This window comes from Pinus tabuliformis, chromosome 8 (assembly GCF_031772625.1).
Source record: "Pinus tabuliformis cultivar Carrire ecotype Pingquan chromosome 8, CPIR1, whole genome shotgun sequence".
Classification (NCBI taxonomy): Eukaryota; Viridiplantae; Streptophyta; class Pinopsida; order Pinales; family Pinaceae; genus Pinus; species Pinus tabuliformis.
Window position 1 is genome coordinate 586,821,623 of NC_142294.1, and position 20,945 is coordinate 586,842,567.

The following is a 20,945-nucleotide window of genomic DNA, read 5'->3' on the forward strand; positions in this document are numbered from 1 at the left end:
TACAAAAAAAGGACCAACAAACTAGATGAAAATCACAGATCTCACAACCGGAAGATAGATCTCCTTGAGGTGAATCCAAAAACAATTTAGATCTTACAGAAAAATAATCAAGAGCCCCTTCAAAAAAACTATGCAAAAAAATACATAACAATGTTGGGGTTATGAGAAAATAAAACTCAAATATGTAGCGTCATGATCATATCTGAAGAGAAGCCTAATGGTGACCACATAGAAAGAAAATCTAAAAAAGATAATGAGTGCCCATGTAACAAAAAATGAATATACACATTGATGGTTAAATTCAAAGAAGATGCTAGATCATAGTAGCCATGGCTCGGATACCATGTTAGAATATTAGATCTATTAAACTGGCTATCTATATAAGAAACCAACAATATATCAACATATAAATAAGAACATAAAGAGAACAAGGAAAAACAATACAATAGATATATGTGGTTCACCCAATTGGGCTACACCGATGGGAAGGTTGTCTTCTATTATCTCGTGAAATCTCCTAGAATCTTACTGAGAGAGAAACTACAAGAAACCTGATACAAATGGAAATATTTTGTGAGCATAGGATAAGATGTGATGGTATCACAAAATGGTATATATGCTAAGAGGCTCCCTTGAACCTATTATATACCAAGAGATATGGAGGAATTACTCTCACTTATTAAATGTGGGATAATATAATTCCCCAAAATAACACCTCTTTATATAATAAATTGATACAATAGTATACTATGCCATAATAAATATGGGATATAATGTATTACTCTTTTACGTCAGGTTGTGCACAACTTCCAATATAATACAATGAAATTATTACCTTCCAAGGAATATAATATATTCCAACACATAAGGACTTGTAATATGTAGTGGTAGGTCATCGTTTCGATTCCCACTAAGGCCTCCAAGCCCATAAACCATTTTTTATCCAGTGTGGAGGTGTCGCATGGCGGCCTCCGATGGGCCACGTGGCAGCCTCCCATTGGACCACCAAACAAGAATTTGACCAATAAAATTGTGACAACCAACACCTGTATGAACTCAACACATAATGAGTTCAGGTTGGTCAACCATAGGACCAGTACACATGCTAACATCAACAGTGTAGACTGCACAATGAACAACCCAGTCAACACAACTACAATTTTCTTAGCCATTGGGTCAAACAATCAGAACATCATAAGTTTCTGATATGACATCGGATTGAGGTGATTTAAGTGTCATTTGAATCATAATGATGAATGCTAAGATCATACCTAGATCATACCTTCCCACTTTGAGCTTTTGGAATCCAAAATTTTATCTTATCCTAGCAAAAAAAATGAGTAAAAATCCCAAAACTTTCCAAATGTAAATCCTTAATGTTATTTTTTCAATTAGTCACCAGAGAATCCACAGTAAGAACTTTTTTCTGCCAACGTTTCAAATCCCAACCGGGATCCATCATCAGGACAACTTGAATGCTTGATAGAAGAAGAGCAGATTTTAGGGTTTAAATAGAAATGAGGAGAGAAAGGAGAGAAAGGAGGAAGGTCGGCTCTCAATTTTTGAGAAGTCGGCTGCTTCTGATTTAATTAATTAATAAATTTTTTTATTTTTTTTTTATATTTATTATTATTAAATAATTGAAATGGTTATTATTACTTTAATTATTATTGTTAATATAATAATTATTAATTAGTAATATTAATTAATATATATTATTAATGAAATGATTATAATAATTTTTATTATCAATTATTATTATTAAAACAATAACTAGTAATTAGAAAAATTAATTATCAAAATTAATGATTATTATTAATATAATAATTAGTAATATTAAATATAATAACAAATCAATAATAAATATTATTATTAAAATTAGTTGAAATGATTATAATTATTTTAATTATTATTATTAATATAATTATTAATTATAATTATAATGATCAAAATTAATGATTATTTATTAATGATTATTATTATTTATTTTATTTTATTATATTATTATTTATTTATTTATTATTATTTTTTTTTATCTAATAATAATAAAAAGAAATAATTAATAATAGAAATATTATTGTTATTAATAATAATTATTAATCCATTTAATAAAAATAATAATTATAATTAATAATATTAAATATTGCTTAAATAAAAATTATTAATATTTAATATTTATTATAATATATATATATATATATATATATATATATATATATATATATATATATTTATACAATGATAATTATATTCTAAATTAGAATAATTATAAAATTACAAATCGTTAAATTTTATAATTATTTTGAAAGAATAAATATTTAAAGTTTATTATTATTATATTAAAATAGATATTTTTAATAATAGGAAATTAATAAGGGTGATTAATTTAAAATTAAAACTTAATTAATTAATATTGTAAAGGTTTAATTGAGAGTTGTTATTATTATTATTATTATTATTATTATTATTATTATTATTATTATTATTATTATTATTATTATTATTATATTGTTATCGGGTTAATTTTTCTGATTAGGGGAAACCAGCTTCCACTAATCTCCATACCATTGTCTCTGTTGAGATTATGCGAGTGTTTGATAATTTCAAGAGCTTCTCTGATCTTTCGCTTATGGTGCTGCTCTTCCTTAGCGATAATGGAGGCGTTTTCCAAAAGGACATGGTGCTCCAATCGAGGTACTCCACCTATCCTCTGTGTGAATTCATTACCTTCCTATCAAGAATCGGGTCACAATTCTTATAACCACACAGGAATAAGAACATCGATGGAATTTGAATATTCTCTCCAAACCATCTTTCATGCCTCAAATAAATTCATCTTGAAGTCCCTTTTTTGAATAAAAAAATTGCCCTTCCAACTTGGAAATCAGAAGAAACTCAGTGCTTGGCATGCACTAATTCAAACATTTCTTTACTATCCTCAAAATCTGCTTGTATAGAAATGTACTCTGGCCGATATAAATCAATCACACGTTTTGATTTGTCCATAAAAACACATTTCTTGTAAAATCTTTATCAAATATTTTATTCACAACAATCTTCATCTTGAAACACTTGCCTTGATGAGTACATGACATAGTTATACACATATTGGATGATAAACAGATGTTCATCACAAAAGTCCTCAAACAATTGGACTCATTAACTAAGCCAACATAACATGACATGTCAATGAAAAACATACTTGTTGAAAATAGTGACTATTCTTGTTTCACTTTACAAAATACCCAAAAAAGGTAATGAAAAACAAGTATTTACAATTTACAAAGCAACAAACTATACAAAATAGTCTACCCAATCTTTGCCTCTCCTAGGTGATGCGCCTCTGAATTAAACATAAATTAAGGTCCATGCCTCTAAATTAGACATAAATTAAGGCCCATTGGACCATCCTTAAACACATTAAACCTATCATTTCTCATTAGATAATGTATTTTTAAATTTAGTACGTTCATTAGGATGGTTTATGAATAAGTGGATATTTGTGCCTAACATTATTTATTTTTGTTGAATATTGTGAGAATAATGGGCAGATTATGAAGATTTGGAGGAGGAGATAATTTAGGGACTTGCTCCCTACTATAGGAGGATCATTATTAAATAATAAATGAACAAGATATTATGGAATTATGGCACAGATTTTGGAGCTCCAATGATTGAGAAAATCTAGGAATGTCGTCCCTGTCCTTTAATGCAGATTCCTAGTATTGGGAGCCAGATCCACTAATCAAGAGAGTTTGGTGGGGAAAACTTCCTCCTTTCACGGGGAATGATTCCTAATCATTTTTTATAAGCACCAAGCCTAATTTTCCTCTAGGGATGGATTTTTATTAGCCTTCTTATGGAGAGAACTCCTATTTTTGCAGCTCCATTGTAATTTCTTGCAGGGATGTAATTGTATTAATGGATATAATGAATATTGGCGACATGTTCAGCTTATAAATCTTGTTATTCATCATAGGAATATGATTTTTCTTGTGGTTGGGCATCTCAGGAGCCTAAAAGCAACTTTTTATCATTTTCGTTCTTATTTTCACTGCTTATTCACACGCATCTCTTGATCTTGTTTCTTTCTATTTCTTCATTTAGTATTAAATGATTTATTGTTGTAGGATTGGGATAAATGGTTGATGTAACTTATTTTTTAGGATAAAAAGAATCATTTCATCCTTGGAAAGGACTTGGAAGGTCATAGTAATCATTGAGCTACTTGGATTAGTTTTCTTATTTCCAAATCTAGATTTTTGGAACTCCTTTGTGGCAAATAACAGTAAATGTTCGCTCTTTTTTAGAGAGTGATAATGAGATTAAATCAAGTTAGTTACACTTGTATTAGATCAAAAAATAATTCTAGTAAATAACAAAAATTACCCCACAGTATTTTCACTTTATTAGCTTAGGCACTTGATATATTTACTAGCTCACTAGTTCTCAAATTTCTAGATTTTAGACTATTTATTTTCTACCATTTTTTTGCATGGGTCAACAGAGGTATTTTTCAGTGATTCTACTCGGAATGGAGACATTATAAATCTTAATCAATAAAAGGAACTGTCCCATCCAATTCAGATTTTATTTTCTTGTTCATTCAATGAATTATAACTTCCTGTAGTAAATTTGTAACATCGCATAGTTTCCCGTAGTACTCTTCCAGCGTGTATATACTTGCCCATATTTGCTCAAAAAGATTTTTTTTGGTCCCTTAGGGTTGAATAGTGAACCCTAGGATTTAAATCAACTATTATGGAAGACTAAAGACCGCTTAGCATTTTCTTTTTTACCCATGCAAAACATTTCAACAATTTGTGCTAATGGATAGATTTATGGATTGGATAATACAATGATGATTTTCTTGATTGCCACCTCCAATGAACTATGTTAATAGATCTAAAACATTTTAAATGTATTGGTTTACATTTATTTCATGATATTTATGAAGTTAGAATAGGTTTATTTCCTTGTACTTTCTTTCCTGCAATAGGTTAAGGTTTCCATTTCGAGAATTTCATTTACTACAACTAGTTTAGGATTTGACTTCATTATATGCACTCCTTTACATCATGACAAAAAAGGAAGGACCCATTGTATGTTGTGCATATAGTGCAGATACCCCTTAAGTTTGTACGAAACTGGGGTTGATAATTAAATTTGGTAGCCTTAGGAGTTGCAACATTCTTGTTGGAATACCGAAGCTCGTCACTTTTTGGCACCGTTGCGAGGGAGGTGTCAAAGAATGCATTGTTTTCTTCCCTCTTTAATTCATTTCTTTTTACTTTTTGAAAAAACAAAAAATATTTTCACTAAGCATATTTTATTTCAAAAATAGAAAAATATATTGCATTGGTGTTTTCATTCAGTCATAACAACAAAAAAATTATCCAACACCAACCCACCCCCCCATTTGATCATGTGGTGCAGTAAGAGCCACATCACCATCCACCTTTTTAGGTAGAAGAAGAAGAGATGAAAAAGAATGCAAAAGAAATGGATGGAGATGATGACAATGAGGAAGATCCTCTCAGATTTTCCATTCAAGATACTTATGGTAGTGTGCACATGAAGAAAATCCCTCCATCTTTTCTTCCAAAATTTCATTTTCTAAGGTTAGAGGATTAGGAAACCTTTCTCTTTGAATTTGAAATCCTTTGTAGATATTATGGTTACTTACTAAACACTCAAAAAATGAGATTGTTTCTGGCAACATTTAAGGATAGAGCTCTTAAATGGTTCATGAGTTTAAGGACTAATTCAATAAGATCATGGAGTGAGATGCAAAAGATACACTACAAGGAAAAAGGTCATTGCTGAGGGTCATGCTCATGACGGGCCTTTAAGGTCTACCATCAATGTTGCATATGGTGATGATCTTTAAAAAAGCGTTGTTTTAATTGTATATAGTGACGATGCTTTAAGGTTTGTCACAAAATCCATTTTTAGACACTTTTGGTGAGGGTAGTTAAAGGCCTATCACTAATTCTCTCTTTGGTGGAACTTTTGGTGAGGGTCGTTAAAGCCCCATCACTAATTCTCTCTTTGGTGACACTTCTAGTGATGATCTTTTATTGATAGTAACCAATGATATTTATGGTTACTTTTGGTGATGATCAATAAATGTTTGTCATCATTGATCATTCCATTTATTTTTTGATGACACTTCATGCTTGTGATGGACCCTTAGGGTTCGTCACCAATGTTTCATATGGTGACGGTCTTTAAAAAATCATTGTTGTAAGTGTATATATTGATGGCCCTTTAAGGTTTGTCACCAAAGCCATTTTCAATGACACTTTTAGTGAGCTTCGTTAAAGTCCCGTCACTAATTCTCTCTTTTTTGACACTTTTGGTGAGGGTCGTTAAAAGCCCATCACTAATTCTCTCTTTGGTGACACTTCTAGTGATGATCTTTTATTTACCCTCACCAATATTCTTTTTGGTTAACTTTGGTGACGGTCAAAAAATGTTCATCATCATTAATCATTCCAATGAGTTTTGGATGACGCTATATACTTGTTACAATATTTTTTGTTAAAAGATAACGATTTAAGACCATTTTTGTGGAGTTTTTTTTCATTATGTGTCCAAGTTCATATTGGTTATAATAGTCAATCAATTTGTTAAGAAGTAATTAGTGTGTATCATTTCCCTCAAGTCATAATAATATATTTCTCCTGTGAGTCAAAACATGATTCATGTCTATTAGGTTTATTATCTAGCAAATTTCCTTTAAATAAAGTTCCGCTAGTGTGATTAGGAACTATTTTATTTAATAAATAATCAAGCTCTATCAATTATATTAATTAGAGATACCTAGCACTCCTCAACACTCATGGCACACCTTAACATGCTTTGAAACAATACACTAACATTCCTTGGCACCTTGCATGTATTGGAACATATTTGTACCTGGAACATCTTTGTACCTAGAACATCTTGCAATGAGTAGGACACCCAAGCACATGTTGGCATGCCCTACCATAGCATAGTGCTCCCCTATCATATTTTGTCATGCCATGTAGTCCCTAGCATGCCCTGGAACACCTTGGCATAAAATTGCATTGACAAACATTAACACTTGTCACAAATTTTCACATGGAATGTATTGGAAGATATTATTAGTGTGCCTAGCATGCCCGTTTTGAGAAAGATAAAGTCCCAAGTTATTAACCCTCTCATGTGTTCAATTCCTTGCATTCTATCCTAGATATTCCTTTTGTTTCCTTGAAACTTCTTGATGCATATTGGCATACTCTGGAACCCTGCACATCCTACCATGTCTTAGCACCTGGCATGCCTTGACATAGTGCTCCCTTGTGTTCCCTGACACTCCCCACCACTTCCTAACACATGTCGACATATCTTGGCACCTAACACATCTTGGCCATATGCCACCATGGAAATCTAGCATGACATAGCACTGAATATCATTTCATGTCACTCCCTTATGCTAGTTTAAGATTCATGTTTTCCCGTTTTCAAAAAAAAAACATCGTTTAGGGACTCAAAATGGCTCTGAAAGTTGATGAAGCAAAAAACTGATAAAAATAGTAAATTGTGCTACAATTAAGGAAACTGAAAAACTGAAAGAAACAATGTTGGGGGTCCAAGTGGAATAGGAGGGTGGCCACCAATATCCACTTGGATCAGTCCTCCCAATTTCATTGAGTTCCTCCATGAAATGGAGAAACTTCTGCTAAAATTGGTCCCTGGTGAGCCGCCTTGGTGCAGGAGTTGGCTAGCTTTGACAACCTGATACAATTGAATCTTCTACTGGCAAGTTTTCTTGATCTGTGTGTCCATGATCTGATTAGTTAACCCATATGTTAGCTAATTAGTTTTCACATATTAATTACCAGTAGTTGAAAAAGTATAGGTGTCCTGAATCAAAGATGATATCTTAACACAAGTTATCGACACTTGAACATAGTTGCTATGGACCTGATGGAAAAAATATGGAGAGACACTTTGAATCTTAGGAAATATTTTCTCATAATCTACTTAATCTATAAGTGGTAGGGCTTCATTTTTCTCCATTTACTGGGAAATCTGACCCAAAAATTCAACGATTGAAGAATAAATCCTATGCTAAATCACACCTACCTTCTCATTTTTAACATCTCCATGAGCCTTCACCTATGAAAGTTAAAGTCAATTCCCTTTAGAAATTGAATGGTGGAATATAAGGAATTTCAATACAAGGTGAACTCCATTCCCCTTCACCTTTTTCAAGATCTCTAGAGACACCTACAATATATACCCCTCCTTTGACTCAACATGATTTGAGTTCCTTTACAAACCCTCCCTTCAATGGCATCATCATAGGAAGAGCTTGTGCTTAAAATATTACAACAAAATAATGGGTCACATCATATCTTTGCAGGGTTTCAATGGAGGGAATTGGAAAATGTTGGAAATAATACTAAGAGGGGGGGGGTGAATCAGTATTATCTAGCAATTTAATAAATTTTCCTTATTTGATCTTTGAATTATTTTTGCAACCATAAAATGATGAGCATGAACAAAGAAAAATAGATAGTCACACCAAAGAACACAAGATGTAAGGTGGAAACCCAATGTGGGTGAAAACCACCTGCTGCAATATGTCTCTATCTTCTTTCAAATTAGAAACTACTTTTACAATGATTTTGTACTGGTGGAGTCCTTTACCAGTACGCAGGTTGCAACCTGCAGAGAGCTACAACTCTCTCTCTCTCTCGTTTTCCAGTCTACTCCTGGAAGAGAGCTACAACCCCCTACTTCTTTTCATAAAGCATCAGATGATCAACAAGTACATAACAGTTACAGTCCACTACAGATATCAGATCAGCAATAACAGAAGTAACCCAGAACACCTTATCAACAGAGAAATTCAATCAACAGAATATCTTAAGACAGAGACGCAGTTTTTCCTTCTGTGGCCTGCGACCAGACGCAGTTAACCTTCTGCTCCCCTGCGTCCACGCACAGATATCCTTCTGCTGCGCTGCGTGCCCACGCACTGTTCCTTTAACTGCTCTGCGTTCTGTTGCTTCATGGACGCATCCAGAAACACTATCGCGCCGCGTCTTTCTGCTACAGGGACGCACCCAAAAACACTATCGCGCCGCGTCCTTTTGCTTCAAAGACGCAGTTGAACCTTGATCGCTCTTCATCCCCACGCAGATCTCCAGTCACTGAACTCCGTCCCAGACGCACCTGAACTTAGTCTGCCCTGCGTCCCCACGCAGATCTCCAGATTCTGCACTGCGTCCCGGCGCGCTTTCCTTTCACTGTACCTGCGTCCCTTCGGGTATGAATGATTTCAAGACTTTAAGTGTAACCCAAATATTCAGATCTACAGATCTGATCTTGCGCCAAAGGGATCTCAGTCCTTCAGTAGATTCGCCTTTTAGATCTAGACCAGATCTCACCCAATAAGATATTCAACCAAAGACATACCTAAACCAAATGATCTCCTTTGCTTTATATAGGCAAGCTCCTCCTCAAATCATGGAACAATAGCACGAGCCGACACCACAATAACACAATACCGTCGGCTAGATACCAAGAGTAAAACACAAGAAACCCCCACGTGTGCTTTTCTCTGCCTTAAAATGTGTGCACTAGGTGGACGCACCTCCTGAATGGCTGGCCTGCATCTCTGGACGCGGCTTCTGCATGGTGTACCTGCGGGTACGCACTTTCTGTAAGGTATACCTGCGTCCTCCTTATTTCCTTCAATATTTGATAGCTGATCATCAACTTCTGCTGCTGACTTGAAGAACAGTGACCTGTCACTTGAATGGGTTGCCATCAAGGACAACACTTTAGTCATAATGCCAACAATCTCCCCCTTTGGACTTGATGGCAACCTCACAAACTTCAGCTTCATTCTCCCCCTTTAACATCAAGGGCAAAAGGGGTATGATCCCCCTAAGAACATGCTCCCCCTGAATATGAACCAGATCTGCAACAAAGAACCATAATCCACCATGAAAGAGATAGAGACATATTGCAGCTATTTCCAAGACCTCCTTCTGACCATCCTCCATAATGACAACAATGCATTATATGCTCCCCCTGAACCTGTACCATCAATCAGAAAAGATTCAACAACAAGATGATGCATCAACAACCCCCAGCTTTTGCCTGAGGTACTCAAAGGTGTCCCTGGGCAATGGTTTGGTGAGAATATCAGCAACTTGTTCCTTAAAAGGAACATACTCCAACTTGACCTTTTGTTCAAGCACTTGTTCCCGGAGAAAATGATACTTGATTGGTATGTGCTTGGTTTTTGAATGCATAACCGGATTCTTTGAGATGCTGATTGCACTTGTGTTATCACATAAGATGGGGATAGGTGGTGTACAAGTGATTTGAAAATCCTGCAAAGTCTGCATCATCCAAAGAAGTTGGGTGCAACAAGATGCAGTAGCAACATATTCCGCTTCAGCTGTAGACAAGGTAATCGAACTCTGTTTCTTGCTGAACCAGGATACCAGTCTGGAACCCATAAAGAACGCACCACCACTTGTGCTTTTCCTGTCATCCACGCTTCCGGCCCAATCTGCATCTGTATAAGCATGAAGAGTAAGATCTGTATCTCTAGGATACCATAAACCATAATTTTGAGTCCCTTGAAGATATTTGAAAATTCTCTTCACTGCCTGAAGATGAGTCTCCTTCGGATTTGCCTGAAATCTTCCAACTATTCCAACTGCATGCATGATGTCCGGTCGGGTACCTGTCAAATATAGTAAACTTCCAATCATAGATCTGTAGGTTGGTTGATGTACTGCTGCAGATCCATCATTTTCACTAAGACTACATCCTGTGATCATGGGTGTACATACTGGTTTTGCATCTTCCATGCCGTATTTCTTCAAAATCTGTTTGAGATACTTGGTTTGAGATAAAAAGATTCCTTCTTCCTTTTGTTGGATTTGTAAACCAAGGAAATATGTCAGTTCTCCTAGCAAGGACATTTAAAATTCTTTCTGCATGACCGAGGCAAAGCTTTGACTCATAGCTTCTTCATTGCTCCCAAAAATAATGTCATCTACATACACAACAAGTATTAGCAATTTGTCATTTTCAACTTTTATATACAGATTGCTATCTGCTGAACCTTTTGAAAAACCTTGTTGATGAAGATATTTGTCCAACCGGTAGTACCAAGCCCTTGGAGCTTGTTTGAGACCATAGAGAGCCTTTTTCAATCTGCATACAAGATTTGGATCATTTCCAAGAATGAACCCATCTGGCTGTTCAATGTACACTTCTTCTTCCAAGTCTCCATTCAGAAAGGCTGATTTCACGTCCATTTGAAATACTTTGAAGTTTTGAAAACTTGAGAGAGCAAGGAACATTCGGATGGCCTCAAGTCTTGCAACAGGAGCAAAAGTTTCTTCAAAGTCTATTCCTTCTTGCTGCGCATACCCTTTACAAACAAGTTTGGCTTTCTTTCTAATTACTTCTCCATTTTCATTCAATTTATTTTTGAAGACCCATTTTGTTCCGATAACATTCTTATCCTTTGGTCTAGGAACCAGCTCCCAAGTGTTGTTCTTTTCGATTTGCTCAAGTTCTTCATCCATTGCTTTCACCCAACATTCATCTTTGCATGCTTCTTTCACATTTTGTGGTTCAGTAGAGAAGAGTAATGCCAAATAGCTTGAGGCTTCTGCAACTGTTCTTCTTGTTTGTACACGTGCTTCTTTCTGCCCCACAATCTGAGATTCTGGATGATTCTTCTGAACATATCTGGATGGAGTCTTTTCTTCTATTCTTGTTTGCTCTTCTTGAGGTTCTTCTTGAGGTTCTTCTTCTTCATCATTCTGTCTTTGAGGGTAGCCTTCATCTTCTTCGATGTCTTCATGATGGACTTGCCTAGGAATGTATCCCTTCTCATCAACCACTACATCAATGCTGTCAACAATTCTGCCAAGTCTTTTATTGTAGCACTTGTATGCTTTGCTATATGGAGAGTAACCAAGAAGAATGCCTTCATCTGCCCTAGGTTCAAGTTTGCCAAGCTGCTCATCAGTATTCTTGATATAGCATTTGCTCCCAAATATTTTGAAGTGCTTTACCGAAGGAGTCCTGCCACTCCAAAGCTCATGAGGAGTTTGAGTGCTGTTCACCCGGACATTTGTTTTGTTGAGAATAACAACCGCAGCATGTGCTGCTTCACCCCAGAAAGTTGCGGGAGTTCCTGATTCATCAAGCATAGCACGAGCCATTTGTTGGATTGTTCTGTTCATTCTTTCAACAACTTCATTTTGCTGAGGAGTTCTAGCTGTAGAGAATTCTCTCCTTATCCCATGTTCATCACAGAAATCGAAAAATTCATTTGAAGTAAATTCCCCACCTCTGTGGGATCTGAGGCACTTAATTTTGTGACCTGATTCATTTTCAACCAAGTCTTTGAAGGATTTGAATTTTTCGAATGCTTCACCTTTGTGCTTCATAAGTTCCAACCAGACAAACCTAGAGAAATCGTCAATAAATAATATCAAGTATTCCTCTCCTCTAGGTGTTCTTTTCCTGAATGGACCACATGTATCTGTATGTACTAGCTCAAGAGGCATGCTAGCTAATCCTTCCTTCTCTGGAAAGTTAGTTCTAGTTTGTTTTCCAAACTGACATGATCTGCATATGGTGTTGTCAGGAATTTTGATATCTGGAAGATCGCGAACTGCCTTATATTTGCATGCTTTCCTTATTTGTGAGAAGCTTAGATGTCCCAACCTTCGATGCCATAACCAGTGCTCTTCATCCTTGCTCAGATAGCATTGTTGTTGTCCTTCTTCAAATATGTACAGATTATTTGGAGTTCTTTTGCCTTTGAGTATTGTTTTACCTGTATCAAGATCACGAACAAGACATCCATTCGATCTGAAAATAACCTTGGTTCTTTGATCACACATCTGACTGACACTTAGAAGATTATGCTTCAATCCATCAACATACAAAACATTTCCAGCTTTGACCTTTTCTTTTAACTAGGCAATGCCTTTTCCTTTTATAGTTGCAGGAGTATCATTTCCAAAAGAGACTTTCTTTCCCTTTTCTAGAGCAGAATAAGATTCAAGTTTTTCTTTATCACCTGTCATATGCTTCGAACATCCACTGTCAATGTACCATAGATTTTCCTGTCCCTCTGCATAAAATGCTATTCCACATCTTTCTGTTTGAGGTTCCTTTATTCTCCATGTTTTGGTGCTTGAGGCTTGCTCCTTTTTCTGCTGAAACCTGCTCCTGCATTCAGATTCTTCATGACCAAAGTTATTGCAAATAGAACATTCGACTTCATTTTCAAGAACCGAAAATTTGTTATAGGTCCTTTTTGTAATCCCTGTCATACTTCTTTGTTTTTGAGATTCCCTAGTCATGATTGTTTTATATGCAACACATTGAGCTGCTTTGTGACCAAAGTTATGACAAGAAAAGCATTGTCCATTGAAGAAACTTCTGCGGTTATCGAATCTACCAGCCAACTGATTGTAATTTCTATTTTCATCTATTCTTGGACCAAATTGAGAAGATTTTACCTATGGCTGGTTCACCCTTAAGATGGATTGCCCTTGATAGTTTCTGTTTGTAATTCGTCCCTGCTTTACCTGATGATCTTCATTGTTCTTTTTCTCATTTCTTCTTGCTACATCAAGATAACTCTTTGAGGTGGATGCTTGAGAGGTTTCTCCATTGTAGCCCAGACCTGTCTTGTTTAGAGGAGACCGCTACACATTGATAATCTTATCTAAAGTTTCAGATCCTTTGACAAACTTAAGATTAATAGCTTTTGTTTTCTCAATCTCTTTTCTAAGACCAACAATTTCTCCTTCTAGTTTTTCAAGATGTTTTTCCTTTTCATCAATTTGAAATTGTAGAGTATCAATGATCACATTCTTTTCTTCTATACATCTCTTGAGTCTAGTGATTTCATCATAAAGGTTATCCACATCTATAGCATCCATATAATCATCATCTTCAAATGCCATTAATAACTTATATTCATTACCTCGTTCATCTTCATCATTGTTTGATAGACCATCACTATCTTCATGGGTGTAGTAGCTTTTCTTATTTGCACTTTGTTTCTTGTTCCATCTAGCAGGTTCCTTTCCTTTATCCTTATAAGGACATTTTGCAGCATAATGACCTACTCTTCCACAAGCAAAGCATTTGAAAGGTAGCTTACCTCTGAACCTTCCAGAACCCCTTTGAAGATTTCTGACAAAATTTGATTCTTCTTCCTCTTCTTCTGGAACATGGCTTGCTTCATAGTAATCTTCTTTGCCTGATGCCTTGAAAGCAGCTTCCCTTCTGTCTGATGGACCTCCCTTTCTCATTTCATAAGCAGTTAGAATTCCATGTATTTGAGACATAGTGAGAATCCGGAGATTTTCCTTTTCTTCTATTGCAGATACTTTAGATTCAAACTTGGGGGATAATGATCTTAGAATCTTTTCAACTACTATAGCCTCTTTTATTTCTTCACCCAAATTTTTCATACAATTAGCAATCTCATCTACCCGAAGAAAATAATTAGCCACACTTTCATCATTATACATCTTGAGAGTCTCATACTGAATCCTGAGAGTTTGAAGTTTAGCTCGCTTTACCTGTTCATCTCCTTCATAGCTCGTGACCATTTTGTCCCATATCTCTTTTGCTGATTTGAAGTGCATTACCTTCATGAATTCCGTTTGGGATATACTTCCTAATAGAGTACTGACTGCTTTTGCATTTGTTTCATACTTCTTTTTCTCAGCTAGATCTGTAGGAGTAGCTGAAGGAAAAGCATAGCCTGTTTCTACAATGTCCCAAACTTCTGTACCAAGAGATTGAAGATATGCAGTAACTCTTACCTTCCAATAATTGAAGTTTGTCCCATCAAAAACTGGTGGCCTGATTGATGCTTCTCTCTCGTAGTTGCTCATGATGAACGATCTACCTTCAAGCGATCAAGCTTCTCTGAAGGACCTGCTCTGATACCAATTGTTGGAAATAATACTGAGAGGGGGGGGGTGAATCAGTATTATCTAGCAATTTAATAAATCTTCCTTATTTGATCTTTGAATTATTTTTGCATGTCAGTACCATAAAATGATGAGCATGAACAAAGAAAAACAGATAGTCACACCAAAGAACACAAGATGTAAGGTGGAAACCCAATGTGGGTGAAAACCACCTGCTGCAATATGTCTCTATCTTCTTTCAAATTAGAAACTTCTTTTACAATGATTTTGTACTGGTGCAGTCCTTTACCAGTACGCAGGCTGCAACCTGTAGAGAGCTACAACTCTCTCTCTCTCTCGTTTTCCAGTCTACTCCTGGAAGGGAGCTACAACCCCCTACTTCTTTTCATAAAGCATCAGATGATCAACAAGTACATAACAGTTACAGTCCACTACAGATATCAGATCAACAATAACAGAAGTAACCCAGAACACCTTATCAACAGAGAAATTCAATCAACAGAATATCTTAAGACAGAGACGCAGTTTTTCCTTCTGTGGCCTGCGACCAGACGCAGTTAACCTTCTACTCCCCTGCGTCCACGCGCAGATATCCTTCTGCTGCGCTGCGTGCCCACGAACTGTTCCTTTAACTGCTCTGCGTTCTATTGCTTTAGGGACGCATCCAGAAACACTATCGCGTCGCGTCTTTCTGCTACAGGGACGCACCCAAAAACACTATCGCGCCGTGTCCTTTTGCTTCAGAGATACAGCTGAACCTTGATCGCTCTGCGTCCCCACGCAGATCTCCAGTCACTGAACTGTGTCCCAGACGCACCTGAACTTTGTCTGCCCTGCGTCCCCACGTAGATCTACAGATTCTGCACTGCGTCCCGGCGCGCTTTCCTTTCACTGTACCTGCGTCCCTTCGGGTATGAATGATTTCAAGACTTTAAGTGTAACCCAAACAGTCAGATCTATAGATCTGATCTTGCGCCAAAGGGATCTCAGTCCTTCAGTAGATTCGCCTTTTAGATCTAGACCAGATCTCACCCAATAAGATATTCAACCAAAGACATACCTAAACCAAATGATCTCCTTTGCTTTATATAGGCAAGCTCCTCCTCAAATCATGGAACAATACCACGTGCCGACACCACAATAACACAATACCGTCGGCTAGATACCAAGAGTAAAACACAAGAAACCCCCACGTGTGCTTTTCTCTGCCTTAAAATGTGTGCACTGGGTGGACGCACCTCCTGAATGGCTGGCCTGCGTCTCTGGACGCGGCTTCTGCATGGTGTACCTGCGGGTACGCACTTTCTGTAAGGTATACCTGCGTCCTCCTTATTTCCTTCAATATTTGATAGCTGATCATCAACTTCTGCTGCTGACTTGAAGAACAGTGACCTGTCACCTGAATGGGTTCCCATCAAGGACAACACTTTAGTCATAATGCCAACAGAAAATATCTGTCTTATCCTCTATAGCTCATAATAATTTCTCAACGCATAAGTGAAACAACATAGCGATAACTTGACCCAAAGATATATCTCAACATTTAAGGCCAAACTCAAATAGAAAGAATCACACCATAGATTAAGAATTGGCATTTGGTTTTGTTAAAATCAAGGACCTCCTTTCAATATCATGACCTTGCTTTTAGAATTCTCAAAAGAAAGGCTTAAACCCCATATTAAAATGGGGAGATTTGCACCTTAGCCCTTGCAACCTTTGCCTAAGACAAATATATCTAATTGACTATTCTAGAAATGTTAGGTCTTGGAATTCTAGAGTACCCAATCAATTCTTTTGATAGGCCAACTCCCTAGCTCCAACTAAAATTTCGTCCTATTGAAGAGGAAACTTGAATAATCCTACTAATAGGAGACATTTTTCCTTTCTTTTGATTAATTTACAACAAACTTCAATGCCTCTTATTTGTTATCTTCCTCTTCCATTTACCAACAAAAAAATCGTTAATCTTATATCATAAGCACTGCATATAGATAAGAATTGGAATCATTTTCCCCAACTCATGGGGTATCTTTACACCTCAACCCATGCAAGTGGACCTAAGTCCATGGTACAACCCATCACACTCTAATATTGTTCTAATCCTCTCTTCAAAACGAGGGCATAAGACACCTTACAATGCAAAATGTTCAAGCAACCCCAAACCTGTTTGCCTTCATGGAAAACATTCTATATAGTGCTCAACAAACATAATGCACTAACACCCCTAACACACACTAAAAGTCCAAGATACTCGTAAGATGTGGCCCACACCCAAGCGCTTAGACTACACCTTCATAAAATGCGCCTTCAACTTTGGATGTCCAAAAACAGTAATATCCTAACCCAATATGGCCTATTTTTTAGATTTGTGTAATTCACTCCTTATCAAATCCTTGCACCTCCTTAACACTCCATGAAAAATCTACTTGAATGGTCACCTTCCAATTTCCAACACCTCCTTTTGCAACACAGGAAAACCACCTATATATGTTGCAACAACCTTGCCAACTTCTTTAATGGGTTGCACATGTATTTCACATTTCTTCTTCACCTTGCAAAGTGGTAGTGCAAGGAGAGGGTGTCAACTTCAATCAATGAATGTTCACTTAGTACCACTACCAAGTTGCCTTCCCACAACTTGTCAAATGTCCAAGTTAGCTTCACAACTTTTGATGGTACATAATGTGCTTGTCTACACCTTTAAGTGAGACAACAAGCCCCCATTCCCTCTAACTATTCCACCTCTTCAACACTTGTTAGAGTATTTTTGGATGTGCACCTATCCCTCGAGTAGAACATAACACTAACATCCCAAACTTGCATGCTCATTCCATCTTTTAATGTCTCGTTGAAACCAAATTATCACACTGCTTAAAATGAAATGGTTACATCTAAAGGAAAAACATATACTTTTGTTATGACAACCTAAATTGTGTGAGTGACTTGGAGAGCACTCCATTTTCTCAAGGAAAAAACATAGGGTATTATAAACCCATTCACACAAAAATTTGAATATATTTAACATAAGGAAGTTTACCCTACTCCTTCCAAATTTGTCGTGTGAATTTTAAGAAACTAGCACATATTTTTAATTATTAAATATTTACTATACACTCTCTTTTGTTTGCACCCACCTAATATGCAAGAACACTTAAATATTTTTAATACAAACAAGTTAAGAGCACATGTTTCCTCCTTACACTTAAATGTTTCAATAAAATGAATTTGTTTCCTTCTAATAACATTCAAATTCCAAAAATACAATATATCTACCTCCATAAACTTTAATAACAAAATAGCATTCAAATTTTTCAAAACTATAATATTTCTACATCCATAAACTTTAACTAACAAAATAGTTACATAAAAATGATAATCTTAAAAATAGATTTACTAGGATAATATTTCAAATCCAACCAAAAACATGCATGAGGATGCTAGTTTATTAAATGAAACGAAAAACTTAGTATGAAAGTGAAAATAAAATAATGTATTTAAGTGAACATAAAATAATGTATGTAGATCCATCTAACTACATGGAAGTGCAACCTATTGACCAAGAGGAAGTTAGAGTTTTGATTGAAGTGCATGCTATTGACCAAGTGGAAGCTAGAGTTCCCATTGAAGCAGACGGGATACTTATTTCCTTGGCTACTTCAACCCTTTCCTTAGTGGAGTAATCCCAAAAAGAGAATATAATAAATCCAATGGTTTATATCCCAGAGGTCAAGAAGAGTGAATGGAAAAGGCATACAAGATATAAAATGCATCGGAGAATAAAACTAAAATCCCCAGGAGAACCATCTGTGATGCAGCTTGTTGCCTATTGGGAAAACCTCACCTTCTTTATCCTCTTACCTGAGTTATGGAGGAACGTTTTGGCATATATAAGAAAATTAATTTACAAAAGCATTTTCAACCCTAATCGTCATTTAATGTTCTAGAATAGGTAGCATATATTCACTTTTCAATAGGCAAGAGTGAAAACTAGATTGAAGATATCACAAGCGAGAACGAAAACCAGATTGAAGAGATTTTAGAATGAGGGTTTTACTGGTAGCAAACCCACTATCGAACCCCATCAGATGCTCAGTCTCTTAATGGTGGAAAGGTATGTTTCATTCTTAACTTCACTGCATTTCCCCCATTTTCAGTCTTTGATGTAGAGAGGAATACACACATCTCAGGTCTCTGGATTTTTAGGCTTTAATCACTTGTATGTTTAGGCCTTAATCTCTGTGCTGCATTTTGTTATTGTTTGCTAGCATGGCATTGACATTTGCTGAGTTTGAGAGGCCATTTATCATATTAAACGAGCAAGTGAAAAAATTCTGAATGAGAGACTTAAATGCTTAAAAGGCCAACATTGCAGCTGTGAGGGCCATTGCGAGAATCCTCTGCACCTCACTTGGCCCCAAGGGAATACAAAAGATGCTCCAGAGCCCCAACAGTGATGTCACCATTAGTAAGCTTCTGTTCCATTTAATCTTTCTCTATTTTTGGATTGGTTAAACCCATTAAGTTATGAAAATAAGTAGAATTTACTTAAAAAACCTATGAATTATAAACAGAAATTACATAAAACAATTCTGTAGATATTTTTCAAGGAGTGGAATAACTAAATACTCTATTATCCTTTATATACTAAAGTAAATCCTTCACATTGAGACAATACAACCAAACAGTGTAATAAAAAATTACATGGCTTTCCACAGGTCAAAGCACAGAGCACCTCCATGCCTTGAACACGATTCTTAGAAATATGACTTCAATTGCAATTGAGAACTCACATGATAAAAACAAATATTTGATCACTCTCATCATACTATCCAATGCATGTACACCAAACTTTCATTTACATTTCAAAACAGTACTCCATAACCACAACAGGAAATGATATAAAATGAAAAAAACTGAGACCTTTCATTTAGATTTCAAAAGAGTCCTCCATAACCACAACAACAATGCTTTAAAATGAAGAAAACTATAACCTTTTTCCAGAGCATCTAGCTTTAAAATAAATTCAACATACTGAACATAGACTAAAAAATCATAAGTACATGGGAAATATTATGCCAGCCTTTGATTAAATAATGCACTGTAAAGTTATGCAAATGAAAAAGATAGATAAAGTCCTTAAAGAATAAAACATGTTCTTTTCTTGTTTCTCTGTTTCATTTTCTTTGGTGGTTGAAGAACCACTTTTATTACAACATAAAAAAAAACCTTAACATTTTGTTGTATTTTGGAACTACATTCAATGTATGTTGCAACCCTGATTTGCCTCTTCAAATATTGACCTTTCACTGTCGAGACTGGGGCTGCTCCGGGATGATTAGCAAAAAAATGTTTGTCTTTTCATAAATCTTTTTTTTCCCCACCAAAATAATAGGCACAGGTGGTGCGTAGTGTCTGAATTCTGGAATCCATTTTTTTGAAATATTTTCATAACTGGCCTTGATGATGAAGGAGAAATCTAGGAGGAAGACATCTGCACCTCTATAACTCAAGGACCTGATCTTGTTGTAATTCTCTTGCCTCATCGTGTCCCAGAGGCCAAGATTCATTTTACTTCCATCCATCACTACATTTGCACTAAAGTTATCAAACATTGTTGGTAAATAGTCTGTTGGAAATGTGTTTCTTGTGTAGGAAATAAGCGTGCAAGTATTTCCCACAACACCATCCCCCACAGTCACACACTTAATAAATATGGCAGTACTCATGGTTTCTCTGACTCTTCAGAAAAACTAACTATATTTGTTGGGACATTTCTTGTCCAGTAAATGAATTCACAAAGGCTTCTTAGCTCAGCTAACAACACAGAACAGACAGTCAAAATTTTTAAAGCACCCAAAGCGATTACAAACTAGAAAGAAAAATGGTTCTCAAATTAATATTTAAAAGGTTGTCCCAGAGAGATTAACAACCATTATAAAACGGAATACATTTTGAAAAGAAACAAAC

At 35.9% G+C, this 20,945-nt stretch overlaps 1 pseudogene; it reads right to left on the bottom strand.

The window, feature by feature from the left end:
• Nucleotides 1–20,114: 20,114 nt before the first annotated feature.
• LOC149236816 (rac-like GTP-binding protein RAC2 pseudogene) lies at nt 20,115–20,704 on the bottom strand (annotated as a pseudogene).
• Nucleotides 20,705–20,945: the final 241 nt, after the last annotated feature.